The sequence below is a fragment of the Aquarana catesbeiana genome, linkage group LG07, assembly GCF_042186555.1.
Source record: "Aquarana catesbeiana isolate 2022-GZ linkage group LG07, ASM4218655v1, whole genome shotgun sequence".
Taxonomy (NCBI): domain Eukaryota; kingdom Metazoa; phylum Chordata; class Amphibia; order Anura; family Ranidae; genus Aquarana; species Aquarana catesbeiana.
The window spans coordinates 214,119,782-214,139,001 of NC_133330.1; positions in this window are offsets into that span (position 1 = coordinate 214,119,782).

The window sequence follows — 19,220 nt, forward strand, 5'->3', positions numbered from 1 at the left end:
TTTTGTATCGCTCAGATATGATCGAGTACTCACCACGCTTTTTTTGCAAAAACTGGTCCAAATACTGACCCATTCTAGAAGAAACAGAGTTGATGCTATTGACGATCGGTCTTCCTGGTGGATTTACCAGGTCTTTATGGACCTTAGGCAAAGTAAATGATGTGGAGATCCGACTACTAGAAGGTAATAGAAATTTTCTTTCCTTATCTGAGAGAACTCCTGAGTTTGATCCTAGGTCTACCAAAACCTCCAATTGATCCCTATATGTTTGGGTGGGGTCTTTATCAAATGTTCTATAGGTCACCTCATCAGATAACATGTCCATAATTTGGCCATGATAAAACTCTTTGTAGAGTAACACCACTCCTCCTCCTTTATCGGCAGGTCTTATAATGATGTCTTTCCTTTTTTCAAGCATAGCAATGCCTTCGCTGATATGCCTTGTATTGACCTCTTTTTTGGGTTTGAGATGTTCCAAATCCCACAAAATCATTCATTCAATCTAAGATCCTCCCAGAAATATTCGAAGCCAGGGGATATAATCCAGAAGTATTGAAAAGAGTAGTGGAAGAAGTAGGAGCCATTTCTAGGGCCTCATGTTTACAAGAGAAAGAAGATAGAAATCCAGAAGATGTATCAATTAGAAAAAATCAAAATAAAGAATGGGGTTTAATCTCCGAATTTCATACCCAGTATAAGGAAGTAGAGGCAAATTTTAAAGAACATTGACATGTGCTTTTAATGGCCAAAAATTTGACCACTGTATTGCCCTCAACACCACAATTTATATACAGAAAAGCTACAAGTTTTGGTGATAAGGTTGTCAAGAAAGTGATTGATCCCACAAGACGCCCCTTGACGTTTTGGGATCGTAATGGCTTCTTTGCCTGCAGAAAATGCAAGGCATGTAGGGAAGTATCTAGACCACTCAGGGCTGTGGACAATTTCATCTCGCCTGCCAATAATCGTGTCTTTGAAATAAATCAGTTCATCACGTGCAATAGCACTTATGTGGTGTATGCTTTAAAATGCCCTTGTGGCCTATTTTATATAGGCTGCACAAAAAGGATGCTGCGGGTGAGGATAGCTGAGCATATCCACAACATCAGAATAGGATTCAAGGACCATAATGTCTCACTTCATTTCAAGCTCAAACACGATATGGATCCATCTGGATTGGAGTTCTGGGGTGTAGAGCATCTCCAACTGCACTGGAGGGGTATGAATCTCATCCGTGAGTTGTCAAAACGTGAGACCCAGTGGATATACTCAGTAGACGTTTTAACGCCCAAAGGCCTCAATATAGAGTTAGACATTAACTGTTTTATTAACGACACTTGAGCTACCCATTATGTGCTTATTTATTTTTAGTCCATTTTAACATACCCCATATTATCATGTACACTCCCTTTCAGGCATACGTATAATTAATTTTGTCATGTGCCATGTTTATACATAAGGTCATTTTCCCTTCTGTTCTAACAAGGATGTAATTTCACATTTTATTTCCTATTTTATCCATTTTAGATTTTGTGTATGCATGCATCGCATGCACACATACATCTAATTTTATATACACATTTGTGCTCCCTGGTTGTCTCTTAGACATAATTCACTCATGTTTTTTCATTTATGCACTCACAAGCATATAACTATGTCCATCCCTATTTGAGCATGGTTAAGGGGCAATCTGGTCGACTCAATATACATGCTATAATATGTCCGTCAATAGAACCATTGTTGCATTATGGGTAATTACTTGCTCATATATTCCACAGGTGTTCTATTGTTTATTACACATATGGACATGGATATTATTATTGCTTACAGAAGACAAGTATTAGTGTACATTTATTAGGGACATTCCTTGTATTCATACTTGCATATTTATGTATGCCGCTTTAGACCGTACATTTTTATATATATATATTTTTCATATATATTTTTTATATATATTGCTTAATATCCAGGCTTAGCAGCAGTTTTAATCAGCAAGTTTTTTTTACATGAGATCATATATGCACATTGATTTATGAATTATATTGTATATGCTGCGCTGATCCAGGGTCGTTTTTATGTGCATTGTTTAAGACCGAGGTTCAGTAGCGGTTTAATCTGTTCACAATGAGTGAGTTCACTTATATGATCATGTTTACATAATGATAATCTGTGCTGATTCAAGATGGTGTATATATCAAACCGGGATGACGTTTAAAAGGTGCCCGGATTGGTGTAGCTGAACTATCAGATGCTTGTACGCTATCCCTGTCCATTGGAGACAGTGAGCGGGGTACAGAATACAGTTCAATGGCCGCATTGTGCCACAGTTGTTTCTGATTGGTTATAGGCCACGTCGCTCTTATAAATACCGACCTCTAATGTGGTAGATCACGCCCTCCGGAAGTGACAAAACGCGTCAGTGACGTGATCTACCAGAAGTGACGTGTGCGCTCCACGGGCCGAGGAGGAACCAGGAAGTATACCACTGTTGTACACAGCGGAGGTCTTCCGTCATCTTGCCTATGTCCGGAGCATCACACAGGCATAGTGCACTTTAATTTTTGCTTCATTATAATTGCATTGTGGTACGCATATTCTGTTAGGGGGGTAATTTTTTGTTGAAATCATAAAGGTGTATAAGTGTAGTGCTAAAGTGCTAGGGGAAATTTACTACACTATATTTGGGTCATTTTTTGATAAATAAAGTTTTTAAACGTTATCACACTATGTGGACATTTCATTCCTCCCATATGGCTCATTTGGCGCACCAAATAGCGTGACTGACACCTGGTGGACATATTCATTGGAGCGTTGGGGAATTTGTTATTTTCTAAGGCACATCATTGCCATATTTCTGGTGAGTGCATCCGCATAGGGAAAGTTTTCCCTCACGTGGTGAAAATTTATGGTGGAAGTTCCCTGCACAGAACACAGCGAAAGCCATAACTAACCCCCTCCGCTGCCTATGTCGTCTCATATATTAACTGTATATGATAGTTTGTCCTTCTGGAGTAGTTGAGATATGAAGCGCTGCTGCAATATTTAAAGAGACTTTATACCATGAGACTTTTTTTATTGCATTTTACATCTTTGTTTTTATTTTAAAGTAGCTGCTTTTTAAGTGATTTTGCACAGTATTATATTGTTACCACAGGTATTTTCTCGCCCAGGGTGCAGAGTGATGTTTTGGTAGGCGGGCACATTCACATATAGAAACATCTTTTCAATTTATTTCATATACATTTTTTTCTCTACTGTCATGGATGTCCTGGGGTATTTAAGTAGTAGACATATAGGTGTTGATGCTTTGTTTACTAATTATGAACCAACCACCACCCAGGTTAATTATAATGGAGCAATGTCAGCACTAGGCTACACCTTGGAGAAACAAGTTAGGACCTGGTGGGACATTTGTACCCTTGAGCAATATATTAAAGAAAAAATCATCATCAGGAGCCTAAGGTAGGACATTGCCCCACAAGATGGTCTGGATGACCAGAGCTCCTCACAGGAATGGCTTGACTTTTTAATGGGGTGGGCTTTAAGTTGCAGGAATTAGTCCTCCAAAGAAAAAAGTGGAAAATGGCTAACTTAAAATTACGCATTAGTGATCTACAACAGCGACTAGACCCAATTAAGGACACCCAAGAAATCATTGACTTTAATACTAGAGTCAAAAAGAGACTAGAAAAGGTGGATAGGGATACACAAAAAAAGAAAATAAAAAAAATACCATAGCAATTTAGAGGATTTTAAAGCCAATTTGATATATTCCTGGCAACAGGTTTCACCTGTTAATAAAAACACTACAGAGAAATCAGCATCCTTAGTACCCACATCGACAGTACTGCCAAGGAATCAGATTCCTATTCCATTGACCAATATTCCGCATACATACGATAATGATTTAAATTATGAAACCACACAGATTGCTTCCCCAGCTCTTTTTTCTACCCCAATCAAACGGGGAGGGGAAGGTCCAGAGGGACAAGGGGTGGGAGTCATCAAAGAGGTCATCATCAACCAGATTCATATAACATCCCTACATCTAATAGGTTTTAACCATTAAGGATATCAAGAGAACTATGAAAATCAACCTCGTCATTTTTTAGGGAGAGGGAAGGGGGCCCAATAGAGAGGTCGGGGTTACCCGCCACGCAGGGGCAAACCACCGATACACTACCAACCCTTGGCCCACCACAGGAATTCACAACCCCAGGGCTATCACAGAGACCAACCATGGAAGGAACAACATTTGCAATGGGAGAAAGACCATATACAGCACCCCCACCCAAAGAAAAAAAGCACCGTGGGTGCAGGGTTGGATACAGGACCCAAAAAAAGAAGAAGGGAATCGGAATAGGAGGCATTTTTAACTTCACTCAGACTAAATTGACACATAAAGAAATGAACATACTCAATTTAGGTCTTAAATGTGGGTTGAAAAAAAACAATCAATAAATTCAATGTTTTTATAGATATCCATAAATACATCAGGAAGTATAGTATAATGTAAAGAAATACTTCCTAGGATGTAACACCCACACCACAACCATAGTGGAGAGAATTGGGGGGGGTTGAATAGTGGTTTAAAAAATAAATCTCTGTTCAACCCTTTAAATAACCCCAACCACCAAGTGGAAGTTTTTAAGGGATTGGTTTTGCGGGATTTGGAACATCTCAAACCCAAAAAAGAGGTCAATACAAGGCATATCAGCGAAGGCATTGCTATGCTTGAAAAACAGAAAGACATAATTATAAGACCCGCCGATAAAGGAGGAGGAGTGGTGTTACTCTCCAAAGAGTTGTATCATGGGCAAATTATGGACATGTTATCTGATGAGGTGACCTATAGAACATTGGATAAAGATCCCACCCAAACATACAGGGATCAATTGGAGGTTTTGGTAGACCTAGGATTAAACTCAGGAGTTCTCTCAGATAAGGAAAGAAAATTTCTATTACCTTCTAGTAGTCGGATCCCCACATTATTTACTTTGCCTAAGGTCCATAAAGATCCCGTAAATCCACCAGGAAGACCGATCGTCAATAGCATCGACTTTGTTTCTTCTAGAATGGGTCAGTATTTGGACCAGTTTTTGCAAAAAAGCATGGTGAGTACTCGATCATATCTGAGAGATACAAAAAACTTCTTAAATCATCTACAAACTGTGGACTTGGCAGGAAAACAACAGGTGCTATTGGTTACAGCAGATGTGTCATCTTTGTATTCCATAATTCAACATGACGATGCCCTCTTCGCCCTAAATTGGACCCTAAGCAAAAGGGGTGATCTCCCCCACAACCAGAAGGTTTTCCTGAGGAACGCATTAGACTTCTGTCTAAATCACAATTATTTTTGGTACAATGGCACTTTTTACACACAACAAAGGGGCGTAGCAATGGGCGCAAAATTCGCACCCAGTATTGCAAATTTATTCATGGCCGAGTGGGAGGACAAAGTTATTTTTAAAGAACAGCGATCAGAATTAATTTTTTACAAACGTTTTATCGATGACCTCTTTTTTATTTGGGCCAGTTCCCCTGCATCGTTGGAGGAGTTTATATACAAACTAAACACTAATGACAATAACATAAGGCTTACTTCAAACTGGCACAAAGATGAAATCAACTTTTTGGACGTAAATGTATACCGACTAAATGACAGATTGGAGACAAAGTCTATTTTAAGAAAACAGACAGAAATAGCTATTTACCCATTTCCAGCGGACACCATCCCCTGTGGCTTAGAAACATCCCGAAAGGGCAAATTATGAGAGTAAAGAGGAATTGTTCTGAAAATGAAAATTTCATCATTCAATCTAAGATCCTCACAGAAAAATTCAAAGCCAGGGGATATAATCCAGAAGTATTAAAAAGAGTAGTGGAAGAAGTAGGAGCCATTTCTAGGGCCTCATGTTTACAAGAGAAAGAAGATAGAAATCCAGAAGATGTATCAATTAGAAAAAATCTAAATAAAGAATGTACTTTCATCTCCAAATTTCATACCCAGTATAAGGAAGTAGCGGCAATTTTTAAAGAACATTGGCATGTGCTTTTAATGGACAAAACATTGACCACTGTATTGCCCTCAACACCACAATTTATATACAGAAAAACTACAAGTATTGGTGATAAGGTTGTCAAGAAAGTGACTGATCCCCCAAGACGCCCCTTGAAGTTTTGGGATCGTAATGGCTTCTTCGTCTGCAGAAAATGCAAGGCATGTAGGGAAGTATCTAGACCACTCAGGGCTCTGGACAACTCCATGCCAATAATTGTGTCTTTGAAATAAACCAGTTCATCACATGCAATAGCACTTATGTGGTGTATGCTTTAAAATACCCTTGTGGCCTACTTTATATAGGCCTCACAAAAAGGATGCTGCGGGTGAGGATAGCTGAGCATATCCACAACATCAGAATAGGATTCAAGGACCATAATGTCTCACTTCACTTCAAGCTCAAACACGATATGGATACATCTGGATTGGAGTTCTGGCCTGTAGAGCATCTCCAACCGCACTGGAGGGGTATGAATCTCATCCGTGAGTTGTCAAAACATGAGACCCAGTGGATATACTCAGTAGACGTTTTAACGCCCAAAGGCCTCAATATAGAATTAGACATTAATTGTATTATTAGCGACACTTGAGCTCCCCATTATGTGCTTAGTTATTTTTAGTCCATTTTAACATACCCCATATTATCATGTACATTCCCTTTCAGGCATACGTATAATTAATTTTGTCATGTGCCATGTTTATACATAGGGTCATTTTCCCTTCTGTATTACCAAGGATGTAATTTCACATTTTATTTCCTATTTTATCCATTTTAGATTTTGTGTTTGCATGCATCGCATGCACACAAACATCTAATTTTATATACACATTTGTGCTCCCTGGTTGTCTCTTAGACATAATTCACTCATGTTATTTCATTTATGCACTCACGAGCATATAACTATGTCCATCCCTATTTGGTCATGGTTAAGGGGCAATTTGGTCCACTCAATACACATGCTATAATATGACCGTCAATAGAACCATTGTTGCATTATGGGCAATCACTTGCTCATATATTTCACAGGTGTTCTATTGTTTTTACACATATGGACATGGATATTATTATTGCTTACAGAAGACAAGTATTAGTGTACATTTATTAGGGACATTCCTTGTATTCATACTTGCATATTTATGTATGCCGATTTAGACCGTACATTTTTATATATATATTTTTCATATATATTTTTATATATATTGCTTAATATCCAGGCTTAGCACCAGTTTTAATCAGCAAGTTTTTTTACATGAGATCATATATGCACATTGATTTATGAATTATATTGTATATGCTGCGCTGATCCAGGGTCGTTTTTATATGCATTGTTTAAGACCGAGGTTCAGTAGCGGTTTAATCTGTTCACAATGAGTGAGTTCACTTATATGATCATGTTTACACAATGATAATCTGTGCTGATTCAAGACGATGTATACATCAAAAAGCGATGACGTTTAAATAGCACCCGGATTGGTGTAGCTGAACGACCAGATGCTTGTACGCTATCCCTGTCCATTGGAGACAGTGAGCGGGGTACAGAGTACAGTTCAATGGCTGCATTGTGCCATAGTTGTTTCTGATTTGTTATAGGCCATGTCGCTCTTATAAATACCGGCCTCTAATGTGGTAGATCACTCCCTCAGATGAAGTCCGGAAGTGACGAAGCGCGTCAGTGACGTGATCTACCGAAAGTGACGTGTGCGCTTCATGGGCCGAGGAGGAACCAGGAAGTACACCGCTGGTGTACACAGCAGAGGTCTCCCATCATCTTGCCGATGTCCAGCGCATCACACAGGCATAGTGCACTTTCATTTTTGCTTCATTATAATTGCATTATGGTACGCATATTCTGTTAGGGGGTAATTTTTTGATAAATAAAGTTTTTAAACGTTATCACACTATGTGGACATTTCATTCCTCCCATATGGCTTATTTGGAGTGCCAGATAGCGTGACTGACACCTGGCGGACGTATTCATTGGAGTGTTGGAGAATTTGTTATGTTCTAAGGCACATCATTGCTGTATTTCTGGTGAGTGCATCCCCATAGGGGAAGTTTTCCCTCACGTGGTGAAAATTTATGGTGGAAGTTTCCTGCACAGAACACAGTGAAAGCCATAACTAACCTCCTCCGTTGCCTATGTCGTCTCATATATTAACTGTATATGATAGTTTGTCCTTCTGGAGTAGTTGAGACATGAAGCGCTGCTGCAATATTTAAAGAGACTTTATACCATGAGACTTTTTTTATTGCATTTTACATCTTTGTTTTTATTTTAAAGTAGCTGCTTTTTAAGTGATTTTACACAGTATTATATTGTTACCACAGGTATTTACTCGCCCAGGGTTTAGAGTGATGTTTTGGTAGGCGGGCACATTTACATATAGAAACATCTTTTCAAATTATAGGTATATACACATTTGCCTATTAATGAGAGTGAAACAATCTGTAGTCACCTACAAAGAACTAGTGCGTCCACAATATTCAACATGTTTCACAGGTGTGGCTTAATCAGGAAAAGGGAAGTACGCTTTATCTAATAACCATAAAAACATACATTTTTTCACAGCTTTAGGTGTATAGAGAGAAAAAAGAAAGAATGTGATATTAATACATGACAATTTTGTTTTACATATTATAAACATATACATAAATGTAAAGAACGTAACTGAAAAAAAAAAAAAGGACCCACCCCAAGCCAACCCCCAATCCCTAAGCCTCCATTCCCAAATCCCAGATCCGGTTCCCTTGCCTTAGATCCCCGTACGGATGCCTGAGGATGTGCAGCAGGATTGGGTACTTCATATGGGGTTTCTGCTGCATGTCTGCTCGGAGGGTTCCTATGTGACGTAGTCCCCCGGGGTACAACATCATTACAGCACACAGACACTCACACCCGGAGATGAATCATCATCATCATCTGGGTGTTGTCTGCACTGCATCCTTGCGGTGAGGTCCTGTAGCGCGTACCGGCAATTACACACTTCCGGTATTCGGGTGACACCTTGTGTCTCATGCACCCTCATCTTGCGTCCGCGTTTGCGTCACTGCAGCATGATGTCACATGCCGCATTTTGGCACCAACAGGGATATTTAAACCCGCCATGGCGGTGGCCATGCTGGGAGTCCCTGGGAGCTCTTGAGACAAAGGCGACGCTTTTATAGGTCGATTCTCTGGACTAATGCATCATTAATCCCCTTTTATGCTTCGGTGTAATCTAGCTGTCAGCCCAATTATGTTTTCTCTTCTTTTTTCTTTTGTTGTTTTATTTATAGGTTCAGTTTTGCTGCCTTTTCACCTGGTCAGCGGCTATGTTTACTGTCTATTTTTATGCCCTGTGTGCCTCCACCACCTTATGGTTCTTAGTGACCGTTTGCGGGTGGGGTTTTTTTCACAATAGGAGACATTAGCCTTACATAATAGAATAATTTTTAAATAAGTGAAATTCCTAAATACCAGTATGTAATCAAGGACTATTTACCTGCCTCGCCCACTTGAGCCCCCAGTATGTTTATACATTTGTGCAGCGCTTTTATTGGAGGTGAGTACGGTTCATGTTTATTTGGGACCTGTTTTGAACATTTGCTCCCCTCCTGAAACTTAAAGATATTTCTACACACGTTACGTGTTACAGGTGTTACTATAAGTTTTTGAACATTAGCTACATCCCTCTCTATGGGTTGATCTGGCTATGTTTTGAACCGGAGTGAGGTCAGGGAGTGCCCATCTTCCCAGGAGTACCACCATTTGAATACACTCTCACGCCCTCCAAAGGTATGGGAGGATTTTCATATGTGGGGTTGGGGTGGTCGGGTGGGATTTGGGAGTGGGAGCTTAGGGGTTGGGGGTTGGCTTGGGGTGGGTCCCTTTTTTTTTTTCTTTCAGTTAGGTTCTTTACATTTATGTATATGTTTATGATATGTAAAACAAAATTGTCATGTATTAATATCACATTCTTTCTTTTTTCTCTATATACACCTAAAGCTGTGAAAAGATGTATGTTTTTATGATTATTATATAAAGCGTCCTTCCCTTTTCCTGATGAAGCCACACCGGCGAAACATGTCGAATATTGTGGACGCACTAGTTCTTTGTATGTGACTACAGATTGTTTCACTGTCATTAATAGGCAAATGTGTATATACCTATGACTGTGTTTTACACTGTATTCTCTACTTTTTATCAACTTCTTGTAATAAACTAACTAACTTTTTAGATCTTGGTATACATATCATTTTTTTCATATAAAATGTACCTTTAAAGTCCCCTATCCCTTTATTTGTTGTTTCTTGCTGTCTGTTGGTTTTTTTTTGCCATGTTTGTCTCATTAGGAGGATTATCATTCCAATGTGGGGAAAATACCCTCTTAGAAAGTACTCTTGGAAACAAGTGTTCCTTATTAAAGATTTTCCCTCTATTCTGGTGGCAACTCAAACTTTTGGATTTCCCCTAACTTTCACTCCAGGGGACATTGGTGATTAGGATGATTAAAGAGAGAAAAACTACCTAAAAGAGACACAGAAAACATTAAAAACCACCCCCACACCACCACCAGCCTATCCAAATCAAAAAGGTATTGCTTTCAATTATGTTTTTAAGCACATATTGTATCAAAGTGAATTTGTACTGAGATGGTTGTTTTTCTGCTCATTATTTTGAGTAACATGCATGGAACAAATACAGCACAATATAATGTAATTTTATACTAAGTGGTAAAGCATCCTGCAGCTGGTACTGAATAGACACGTAAGAGCTGTGTATAAAAAGTTACATTCCAGACTTAATCATTATGTCCTATCTGATCATTAAGATTTTACATCTTCACATAACATTTACAAGCTGTATGCAGTCTGGTTTACTAGCAAACGTGGATTATCTGTTTCAGTGTCATTACACACAGATCCATAGATCCACATATGACTGCATCAATAATGTATAGATCTATACACAAGGCAATGACAATAATTTATTCAGAACTGTTTGTGCTGGGTACTAATCATTAAAGTATAAAAAAAAACCTTACTTGTCACAGGAGCCCAACATTTAATTAACCTAGTCGGAATTTGTAAAGAAAAAAATATATAACCTAACCATCTTTTACATTAAACCAAAAAATTGTCCTGCATGTTATAACCTTTGGTGTATGAGCTATAGCATGCTGTAAATTGTAACAATCCACAGGGAATAATAAAGTTTAAGATATTTGTATGTTTCAGACCTGATCTACCTTGCTTGATGTTTATTCATTTGAGAAGTCTTATTATTTCCCTCTGTAGTTTTGTAGTGTCTTGCTAACACAGGCCCTATTGAAACAATCCAATCATATTTTATAAACAGGGCTAATAGTATCTTTATTGATCTGTAGAAATACTATACTAACATAAATTGTCATGTTGATTCATCTATGCACCAATTTCATGTATCCTTTCCCTTGGGTATCCAACTCGCTAACAGACTTGATGATCTCTTTACATTTAATTATCCTCCCATATTGACTTGCCTTTCTTTTTTGCTTACTCATTGGTCCTCTCTCCAACTCTTTTGGTTAGGCTGACTTAATCCAGTAAAGATGTCTTCTCTCCCATAAATATTTTGCCTTTTTTGTTTCTTGCCTATTCCAGTTCAAGCATACTACCTACAAATACTACAGCATGTGTTTCCACTTATGTCTGGGGGGCCTGTGAAGCTTCAACTTTCCAAGAGTATATTAGACTTCCCTAAATTACATGGCAGCCTGGGTCTTCATACGTTTGCTAATTATTACTATGCAGCACAAGTGGCACAACTTACGAAGTATCACTCGGTACATAAACCACCCCACTGAGTGGGCATAGAGGCAGCTGATTGTGACCCTATCTCTTTCTCAGTCTCAAGTCTGCTTTGGTTGAGTTCCTCATATTGGAGGCATATCTCAAATCTGATTATAAAACATTCTCTCACTGAATGGGATAGACTTAAAATCCCATATGGACTTATCTTGCCTCATAATCTGCTGCAGCGATTTCTTAGAAACGCTGTATTTTACTGATTAAACTAGACAGCACTTGCCTCACCCCACCTCTATCTAATGAAAACTATAAACTTAATAAATGAATTACACTGGTAAATATCAAGATAACAATCGAGACTGAGTGGCAAATATGAATTAATAACTCTAATAACTCTGTAATAACTCATTTAGAAATGTTGACTTGATTTATAACATATAAAGTGACTCGTGGTAATATGTGCAAACACAGCAAAAAAAGTGCTTGGTGCTCCGTGCACCAAAGGTGACTGTAATTCTACCACTGTGTGGTTCCGCACTCACCAGATGCGTTGGACTCATCTGCCTTACGGCAGAAAGAGTCAGCTGTGCTTAAGGTCTCTTGGGGGGGCTATCCCTCTATGGTTTTCACCGGACACTTCCGCTGTGTTGATTGGCCTGCTATGGTGGCACTCAATATCCAGGGTGTGCAGGCATGGAACATACAGAGGTCTCCTCATAGTGTAAGATCCTTTAAAACCCTTTATTCAGCATAGGCATCTTATGGTAAAAACTCCTTTAAAGGAGTGTTGTTAACAGCTTTAGTAAAAAAAGTCCCCGTGCAACTGTCGGTATCTGTTGAGTAATGCTGTCTGTAGACCAGCGTATGTTTCAACCATGCCGGATATGACATATCGGGACTTCAGGCTTGATGCGTTTTGTCATCAAGGTGCAACATTATCAAAAGAAGGAAGTTCCCTTGCATTCTAGTCCATTATATAGGGTGGTCATAACAGACTAATCTCCTCCCTCTGTGTCTAATTAGAACGCACCACCAGGAAGTTCATCCCTTGGAACGAATGGCAGAGTGTCTTATTATCCCCCTATTGTGCTGTGAATGTGTTGTATTGTGTCCAACGAGGACACCTTGTGTTAAATTATTACAAAATAGTAATGAATTCATTCTGTTTGATCCAACGAAAAACAACCTATGATAAATACTGGTATATATTTTTACTGTGAACAGAATAAAATAAAAAATGGGAAATAAAAATAAATGAAATAATATAAAATGATAATAAGAAAATGATAATAATAAATACAAAATAATAATAATAAAAAATAAACGTAAAAATAAAAATAAAAGTAAAAATAAAATAAATAAAAATAAAAATGAAAAAAATTAAAAAATTAAAATTAAAATAAAGATGATATTGAAAAAGTGAATAAAAATAAAAATGTAATAATATAAATTAGAAATTAGATGAATTATGTTTAAAGTTACAGTGTTGTTAAAAAATGATGGTTGTCAATGTGATGTTATGGTAATGTGACTAAACTATATGAGTACCCTCCCTCATCAACCCTCCCCCCCCCCTTTTGTTGGTCCCAACCCCTATAAACTTTACTTCCCCCCACCCCTTATGACGAATCTCCATGGTGGTCTCTTCTGTACATTTACAGTTTAAAATTTTGAAATAAAACAATTTGTATCAATGTCAATATTGAGGTCTGCTGGGCTCATACTACCCAAATCGTGTATCCACCTCGTTCCATTTTAGGATACCGCCCTGGTCATATTTATACCCCTCCAATGTGCATCTATTTTATCTATCCCACAAACTTTGATGCGACTAGGGTCACTGTTGTGGTGGGTTCTGTAATGTTGGGATAGGCTATAATGTTTGAACCCCTTCTTTAAATTGTTCAGATGTTCCCTTATTCTTACATTTAATTGCCTAGTGGTCCTGCCCACATATTGCAAGCCACATGGGCAGGTCAGTAGGTACATGACATGCGTGCTCTGGCATGTAATAAGCTTATTTATCTTGTACTCTTTATTGGTGGCAAAGGATGTAAACTGGGTGGTCTTTCTACTTCTATATTTAATAGTTCTGCACATTTTACATGTTCCGCAAGTGTAGAATCTTTTGTGATCCAAAAAAGTACCCAATCTTTTAGGGGGATCTGGTACTTTTTTCACTAATTTATCCCTGAGATTGGGTACTTTTCTGTAGACAAACCCGTGTTTGGTCTGCAACATTTTGGCCAAAACATGGTCTCGGAAGACAATAGGCCAATGCTTAAGTATAATGTTTTCAAATACTTTATATTGCCTATGGTAGTCTGCTACCAATACCATACTGTATTCATTATTTTTCTTTGGTTTGTCCTTTAGCAATTCTTTCCTGTCCATTACTTCCACTGTCTTTTCAACTTCTCTAATTGCATGTTCCTTATACCCTTTATCCACAAACCTTTTTAATAATACTTCTGCCTGTTTTTTGCATTTGTTGATATTCTTACAGTTTCTACGTATCCTCATCAACTGACCCTTGGGTATGCCACCCAACCACCTAGGGTGGTGGCAGCTATGTTTGGGTATGTACCCAATATGGTCTGTGTCCTAGAAGAACGTACGGGTGAAGAGTTGGTTCTCATGCTTATATAACTCTGGATCTAGATAGTTAACCAGTTCCTTATTCCATTCCCCCGTAAAGGAAATGTGGTAGCTGTATTTTACTGGCTCTAATTTCCCCAGCATCCTTTCAAGCTTGAGTGGCTGCAAAATTGATCAGGTTTCACAAACTGACCATTGCATTAACCTTTAAGTCATTCCCGGGTCTACAGGAATCACATGGTCTACCCAATTCTGAAATTCTCCACTACTTACTGATTAAACACTTCTATTCCTCCTATATTAGGACAGGCTCTCCATTAGACTAAATGTCCCAATTTGAACAAACTTGCTGGCATATGCATTCTTCTGACCTAATCTCACATTTATACCTACACTTTATAGGCAAACCTGATTCTTAATCTTCTACCTACACTGTCCTATGGGAATGCAACCTCGAAATCTTACTTGATACCATTGATTAGCCTGATATATGGGCCACAACTAAATCCCTGATGCAAAATATTGGTGCCTTGGAAACTAACTAAAAGGTTGCGACACACTGGTAACTGGTTCCTACCAAGATCACCAAATGTGTCCCGAACCACCCCTCCACTTGCATTTGAGGATCTGGGGGCTTTAGTACCTGTTTGCACACATAGTGGTCTAGCCCCATAGCGAATTGCTTTTGGAGAGATACTGTATATTCCAAATTCTGTCCACATTATTGTTTGCTTAGCATTACTAAACTTTTGCCCCAGGCCTATCAAGAACGCAGTTTTGATTGCTTTAATACATAGCTGCACAGCAGACTATAGCAGAGACTCGGAAATCCAACTCTCTTAATACAGCGGAAACCAAAAATAGGGTCATCTAGGCATCAGAATATACCCCAAAATTGAAGCCTTCTTACAGGATAAAGTCATGAAGTATACACTTCTATTGTGACCCTTGGTCCAACATTAATTACCCCCCCCCCCCATTTTGATGAATCTTTACTCCTTCCTTGAAGATATCCCACATGCCTCTTCTTGATTCTTCTTGGTTACTTTAATTTCACTTCTCGGAGTGAGGTTCCTATCGGTCCTCGGGGAAACCCCTTGCTCTCACCTTTGCCCTCCTTCTCATTTGTCCTTCTGATTTTGTTTGGTCCCTTGGAACACACAGTATTTTGGTTCATAATGCATGTTGGACTTAACCAGTTCGTACCTCCCTTGAATCCCTTTTTTTTGTTCCCTGTTTACCATCTGTGCTGACCCCCAATGGAAGCTATTGTTTTGTGTTTGTACCTGAATCTTGAGGGACTATCCAAGGGATCCTTACAAGTTATAATGTCTCATTCAATATTGCTTTGCAACAATGTAGTTCTATCATCCGATGACTTTTTGTTACGACCTTATGTATTCCAAGTGATCTTTTTTATGTCAAAATCAAGAAAAAAGTTTGAAGAAGAAAGTATTCCACATGAGCAAGTCAAACAATAAACTGCAAATTAAACATTTTCTCTTTTTGCGTGGGTGTGCCAGTTAAGTCACCACACATATTGCCCTTTTTGGGATTAGATTTAGTATGAATCAATATTTTACTAGGGGCCACTTTAACCTTTATGCTCTAGACCAGTGTTTCTCAACTCCAGTCCTCAAGGCGCACCAACAGGTCATGTTTTCAGGATTTCCCTCAGATGAAACGGCTGTGGTAATTGCTAAGGCAGTGAAAACTGATCAAATCACCTGTGCAAAATAGTGGAAATCCTGAAAACATGACCTGTTGGTGCGCCTTGAGGACTGGAGTTGAGAAACACTGCTCTAGATTTTGGGGGAAGAATACGGCCCAAATAGGGGTCCTGTAATAGTATAGAACAGTGTTTGGGCATAATTCTTTCCATATCACGATGTTTGTTGTTGTGATACTTGGTGACAAATCTAATACTGTGAGAATTATTACGTTTAGTGGTTTACTTTTTTTGTAGGTGGACTAAGGTATATATGGTATTCCTTGTCCACCAATTCCTGGGGATAATCTTTTTTTAAGGAATTTGGTCTTAGTAAGACCTGACTTTGGTGCAGGCATGAGTTCTCTGGGTTTAAAATGGTTCTTGGAAATTATGGCATTGTTGAGATCCCTCCATAATGCATGTTTGCATCTTGGATTCTTGGTGACAGGTCCTCTTTTCATTATCTCTGTTATATTTAATCTGGATGTACATAAGAGGGTTATGGATTTTGCTTTCCTCTTTTAATTTTGTAATGTTTATTTTGCAATGCAGTTTGTCATTGTGTGACCATCCTGTGTTTTCCTCCCTTTTGACTTCTCCCTTTTGGATGTTTACAATATCATAATTAAGACATTTACCTGTATACCATTTTAGTACCATATTTATATCCTCTTAAGCTTAAGTGTTTTAATAGATCCATCCATTTTTATATACTTTTTATATTTTCCCTGGTTTACTCATAATAGCAAGAGATGGGGCAGACTTGAGAAAGAAGCTATTGGTTTTGAAATGCATTGCCACACTTCTTATCGTGCCCACTTACTCCACCAGTCCATTACATGTCTCTTCAAGGGCCCACTGGGAGCACACCTCAAGCAGCTTAAAGATAAGGTTTGAAAATGTTAGTATGTGGAGGATTCCACAATTAAAGTTAAAAAATGGGGAAAAGAAAAACAAACGGTATTCCGTTATCCTGAGGATGTTTGCCAACTGGTTGCAGGTGTTTGAAATTATAGTGATCAATATCAGAGAAAGAGGCACCAGAGCATTATTCTTCTCTGTTTTGTTATCTGGATGCCATAAGTGAAGGGTATGGTATATGGAGATGTGGCCTGCCTGCTCTGTAATAAAAAATCTCATCAAAGTACAACTCTTCCCCTTTTGTTCAAATGAGATTACTAGAATACTATCTTGTGAATGAAGCTCATGACCTTGGCAGCTAGGGAAAATGGAAAAATGGAAAACCATCCTCTAATGCCCCGTACACACGGTCGGACTTTGTTCGGACATTCCGACAACAAAATCCTCGGATTTTTTCCGACGGATGTTGGCTCAAACTTGTTTTGCCTACACACGGTCGCACAAAGTTGTCGGAATTTCCGATCGCCAAGAACGCGGTGACGTCAAGCACGTACGACGAGACTAGAAAAGGCCAGTTCAGAACCAAGCGCGGCACCCTTTGGGCTCCTTTTGCTAATCTCGTGTTAGTAAAAGTTTGGTGAGAGACGATTCGCGCTTTTTCAGACTCGTGGCTTTCAGATCGTTTTCTGCCGTTCAGTTTGTGCTTGTGGGTTTGTATCTGCTCTTCAGTGCGTGCAGTCAGTTCGTATTGGAGTTTTCTGTGCGATCTTGTCCGCTCGTTGCTGTTTTTCAGGTCGCTCTTCACAGGCCTTGCTGTTCTTCAGTGCGGTCTTTTACTTCGTTCTGAGCAGCCGACCGTTTTCTAGCCATGTTGCGTATGCGTACTCCTCGTAGAGTTCGTGCTGTGCGGGGGCCTGGTGTTGGGGTCCTGACCTTGACACAAGTCCAGTCCATGAACAGGGTGGGGAGGAGTTCATGGACCAAGAATTGGTTGCTTCAGCGTGACCAGTTCTGGTCGCTACCTTGCGGTATTTGGCCACAGGGAGAAGTCTGCAGGACTTGAAGTTCTCGACAGGCATCTCCCCCCAGGCTCTGGGTATCATCATCCCAGAGACCTGTTCTGCCATCATCCAGGTCCTGCAGAAGGACTATATGAAGGTAAGATTTTTATCCTTTTATATCACATTTTATTGTATTGAATGTTTGATAATATATTGTATTTCTTTCCTCATTCCCTAATTACCATGATTGTAATATGCTGTGAATGTCCCCTTTGTCCTCATGCATGCTGGATTTTTATGTAATTATTATTTTAGGTCCTTCATACATATTTGCCCTTCAATAACCTCCCCAGCATGGTGTCTCCTGCCCTATATTCACCTCATGTAGTTACTTAACAATGTATTTTATCAGCTCCATAGTAGTGCTTTACCCCAAACACCCCCTAAAATGTTTTGAAATGTTATTTTTGATTTAAATTCAGGCAGAGGGCCAGAGGCTTTTTTTTGTGGTGTCCCCAAATTTTTTGTAACCCTCCCTCCCCCAACTGCTAAGTCACCTGATCCCAATTCTCTATCCTCAATCATCTATCTGCTGACTTTGCCAAACCCATACACACTATACCCATCTCTTTAGTGCTCAGATTTATGGATGAATTCCCCAAAGCATGTAGTGCAAGGGCCTGCCTGTATACTTTCCAATGGTACTGTTTAAAGTTCTTGTATCCTATTATGATCTTGATAGGTAATAGCAGAATGTTCAAATGTCCTCAAATGTGTACAGTGTGTATTTATATCTTTGTATTATGACACTTCTTACCTGTCCAGTGGGCTGCCAATAGTGTAACTAAGGAGGGGCTGTTCCAAGTAATACCCTGTATTTAGGCATTCATCTCTCAATGAAGTGAAGAGGGTTACCTGTCCAAGAGTTCCCCCCCCCTATAATGTTAGAAATGGCCCATGAGAGGGGGGGGGGAATATGATAGGTGTACCTTATACTTTGTTGTTGTTAAATTCCCCTTAATAAATGCTATCTGGAGGTTGACCCATAATGTTTGTGTCTAATCTGCTTGCCAGGTTTCTGTGAAAAAATAGTAATGTTTATTGTTTTTTCCTCAACAGTTTCCTTCCACGCCACAGGAATGGCAGACTGTGGCCTCCCACTTTGCCCAGCGGTGGGACTTTCCTAACTGCGGAGGGGCAATTGATGGGAAACAC